The sequence below is a fragment of the Adiantum capillus-veneris genome, chromosome 29 (assembly GCF_014529385.1).
Source record: "Adiantum capillus-veneris isolate H3 chromosome 29, ASM1452938v2, whole genome shotgun sequence".
NCBI classification, from domain to species: Eukaryota; Viridiplantae; Streptophyta; class Polypodiopsida; order Polypodiales; family Pteridaceae; genus Adiantum; species Adiantum capillus-veneris.
In genome coordinates this window covers 5,967,149-5,971,710 of record NC_140959.1, presented here as the reverse complement: position 1 = coordinate 5,971,710, position 4,562 = coordinate 5,967,149, and positions in this window count along the sequence as shown.

The following is a 4,562-nucleotide window of genomic DNA, read 5'->3' as shown; positions in this document are numbered from 1 at the left end:
TTCTCTCACCTTTCGGGGAGCTTTATCTCTTCTTCTTTGATGCACCTTGTTCTGTTGCTACGTTATTTTCATTATACTTTCTATGTGTTCATTACTTACAATGAGTAATACATTTTCCATTAGTGATAACCACAAGTTTCACTTGAACATTAAGCTAAGCCAAGAATATGCTACTACGCGGAGTGTTTATCAAAGACCAATTACAACTGCAAATGAAGCACAACAACTTCGCAACGAGGGAAAGAAACACCTTGATATATGGACAGATGGGAGCTTGTATCCACGGGATCCTAGCACTGGAAGGTATCCATCTTTTCATACACCTCATGATTTGATGAGATTTGTTGGTGATGGGATTGATGGCTTACTAGGATATAGTTCTAGGCTATCTCATTTACACATACATTCAATATCTCAAAACTGTTTTGTCTTCATATGCAACAAGAATTTTAGAACTTGAAAACCAAATACCATATCTAAAACAAGAAAATCACTAGCTTCAGACTTTAAAAGAAACTCCAATAGGATTAAGAGCACGAGTAAAAAAAAAGAGAGATGTAGTAAACTTAACAGAAGGTTTTAGACAGAAAAAAAAGATTAAAGATTACTACAGAACATGTGACTAATCTTTTAGGATTTGATATGTCCAATGTTCAAGAAAGGGTGAGATTTTTGAATGAGGTAATGAACAAAAGTGATATTTTGAAACTTCCTGAAAATCAAACTCAGAAGAAATTGGTATTTCTAAATTTATTGAAAGATATAGGTTTACTGGTCCAACACTCTCAAATGCAAGAAGTTTGTGACACAATGGGCGTGAGTAGAAGGGGTTACAGGGCTATCTTTAAAACTTGGTTTCAGGTTTTAAAGTATTACAAGCTTATTAAATCTTTTGGGTTGCCTAGGCCTCACAATGTTGGGAAAGTTAGGACTCTGTTAAACAAAGAAATACCCGAACATTTTGTAGAGTACTATCATATAGAAGGAACGATGCCATATAAAAAACAGAAAAAAAATCCTCTTTTGAGTATAATGTTTTTAATAACATTTGGATGAGTATAAAAAATATTCAATCTGCTATGGTGAGATACTATAATATGCAAAAAGTAGATTGTGAAGGAAAACTTATATTTGTTATGAAATTGGATGAAGCTCAAATTCAGAAATGTCAAAAAATGGAAAGAGTATCCATATCCCTAATGAATAGAGCATTGGACTATAGCCAGGGTAAGCTTAATTCCCCATACCACAAAACTCAATAAAAAATGGAGCTTTGGTAGATCGGAGCAGCTCAAATACCAATAGAAAATCACGATACATTGAAATGGCTCTTTTTGCAGACTGATAACCCTTCTGTTATACAAGATCAAAATACAGGTTAAAAACTCTGTGTAGATGGCATGGGTGACTTTTTTGTAGAATGGCACTTGAGTGCCGACATAAAAGCATTAAAGTGCATGTTTGGTGTATACGGAGGTGCCAATACCAAGTATCCATGTCTATATTGCATGACAAGCACTGGAACAAAAGGATGGCTTGCAGAACACGACGTTGGAAAACCACCATCGAGAAATAGTGTGAACGTCATCGACTACCCATCGTCTTCTATGATTTGGGATCCAATTCTAACAATAGATTTAAAAAATGTACATATATGTACAATGCATGCAGAGATTAGAATCTTGGACAAATTGCTTCGACTCCATCTTGATTATGCATATTCTATTAAGCCAAGTAAACTTGCAGACGAGTGCATAGAAAAATGTGAGGCTTTTCTCTCTCAAATGGATTCTCATGGTGGTCAAGTGCATCTAAAAAAGTATCCTACTCTTTCAAAAGGAACGGGTGATGTTTTGCAAGATGTTTCAATGGGTGGAGCAAAAGCTAGAAGATTTTTGAGTAACCATGACAACAAACAAGTTGATGCTATGTGGAACTGCTGGAAGGATCTTTGTGTAATAACAACCAATGTCAAAAGTAGACCAGATGTAGCCAACAAACGCATGGAAGTGTGGAAGAAGCTCGATAATTTTTTGAAAGTTTTGAGACAACAAGTTAGCTCTACTACTTATGTAGATGACTTTAAAAAAACAATAAATCTTTTAATAACTGCTATTACAGATGCTTGGGGAGCAAAAGACATCACATATTACTTGGTGAGTATTCAATTACTTTTTAAAGTCTGGATAGTATTTTACATTGCATCCTATCTCTCTTATGTCAACTTCCTTTTCAAAATCTTTCAGCTTAAAGTCTCTGCCAAAAGATTGGATGCCAAGCTCAACAAGTCTCTTTTCAAAATCCTCATCTTTGAGGGAAGGTTTCTCCTCTTCCACTCTCTCATGCATAGAGCAAGTGCATCAGGAGCAGGAAGAAAATATTTATTGAATGTCTGAAGATCAAGTGCCAAAAACTCCTCTTTTGACTCTTCTTGTGCGTCAATAAAATCTTTGGCCACCTCAGAAGCTTCAGAAATGGTTGCAATACAGTAGTCCTCCCTCATATTAAGCAGACGTTGGATATGATGGAGAGGGATATACTCTTTTCCATTGATATAGAAGTAGGGAAGGTTTGGAACAGTAAGGGAAGCCTCAGACACCTCTACCTCCTCTGTTGGCTCATCAATGACAGTACTAGCTCCAAATTGAGCCACATCAAAATTTGCACTCACCTGCTCCTCAGCTACAACATCAATTTCCTCCTCTTCTAGAATTTCACTTTTCTCAAGCTGCAAAACTGTGGAAACATTTTTATTTGTTACCTCTTCATCTATATCTTTCACTTCATCGGCTTTGCCTTGCATGTCAACTTTAAGGAACAAAAAGAAAAGAAAGGCAACTTATTTTGGAACAAGGTTGCAAGGCTTTGAATGTAATTGACAAGAAATGGTAGGTGGACAAATAAAGGAAGTCTTCTTAGAAAATCTTCCAAACCTCCTTGTTACTTTGCCTTTCTCAATTGAGTTGGTAGTAAATTCGGTTAGATGGCAATAAGTCTTACCATCTAAAACCAAACACTTGCCTTCAACTGCCTCTTCAAACTCTTTGAATTCTTCTGACAAAAAGGTCTTCAAATTGTCTAGCATAACTGCAAGATCAAACAAAGGGTTGAATATTTTATATGCTTTGGTGTACACTTCCATGTCACCACCATCCATCACAGCAACCAAGAGCTTCTCACTTGGACTCTTCTCTAAAATCTCCGCCCGACCTTCGTTCATAGTTTCGTTGAAAAAAAACCGAATCGGTGAAGCTAGGCAGAGGACAGTCCAAACGAAGCGATAGGGGTACGTTCCACAACGTGCGAAGCGTTCCAGTCGTGTCGTACGGGAACTTATCTAGTGAAGTGGGGAGAAGCCCGTACCAAGCGATAGAGGCCCCACCCAGACTTTGCAAACGCGTACCCTCGTGTCGTGCGGGACCAAGAGACGAAGAGACCTTGAGAGATCAAAACGACGTGGTAGAGTGGAGAGAGAAGTAAAACAAAGGAAATTCTCGCGTCGTGTGGGACCAATAAAAGTACAACACCAACAAAAGTCGAGATCAAGCTTTATATAAGGTACCAAAAATAACCGTTATGGACACGTGTCATCCATGCACACATGCCACGTGGCAGCTTCCAACGATCATCGTACAGACGGTTGGTTGTATAAAAAGCTCTCTCTGTGCTCATTTTTCACCTTTCCCCAAACCACACATTCGCGTCGTGTCATACCTTCTAAACGACCTGCACATCCCCTTTCTGCCAATCTTATCTCTTTCCTCCGGCATCTTTCCATCGACCCGCACACCCCCTTCCTGCCCAATTTTTTGCACTTCCGAAGTGCTTCTTATTTCTATCCCGTACAACGCGATAGGGAGGTCTTTTAGACTTTGGGTGTCCCTCCTATCGCGTCATGCGGTGTCCTTCCATGATTCCTTGCCAAGCTCAACAGCTTCACATACGACGCGATACGGACAAGTTCTAGACTGTGGGTGGCCCAGCTATCGCGTTGTGCGATTTCTTTGTATGTTTTCGCACCATGCGCTTTTGTGCTCAGCATCTTATAAACGACGCGATAGCAACATGTCCTAATACAACGTGATAGCGGGATGGTCTAGACTGTGGGTTGCCCCCGTATCGCGTCGTACAGTGTTTTGAAGTACTTTGTGACTCAAATGGCGAGGACGAAACAGACTACAAGAAAAGTCTACCAAGCCCCAAAAGATCCAAAGAAAGATGATTCAGAGAAACCCACCTCCACAACCTCGTCAGAGGCCTACTGCTAGAAAAAGGTTGAATTATCAAGTCAAATCTTTAAGGGAAATAAGGAAAGCACAAAAGTCTACTTGTCTACTGATTCCAAAGCTACCTTTCATGAGAGCTTTCAAAGAGATATTAGATAGAATTGTGAGCATGATGAATATCAAAACCTTTGTTTCAGTAAGGTGGCAATCTCAAGCCAAGCTTGATGTGCCTTCAGAAAGCTGTCGAGGATTTTCTCATAGACTTTATGAATGATAGCTACACTGTAGCTGCATTTGCTCACAGGGTCACACTTATGAGCAAAGATTTTGTGCTTA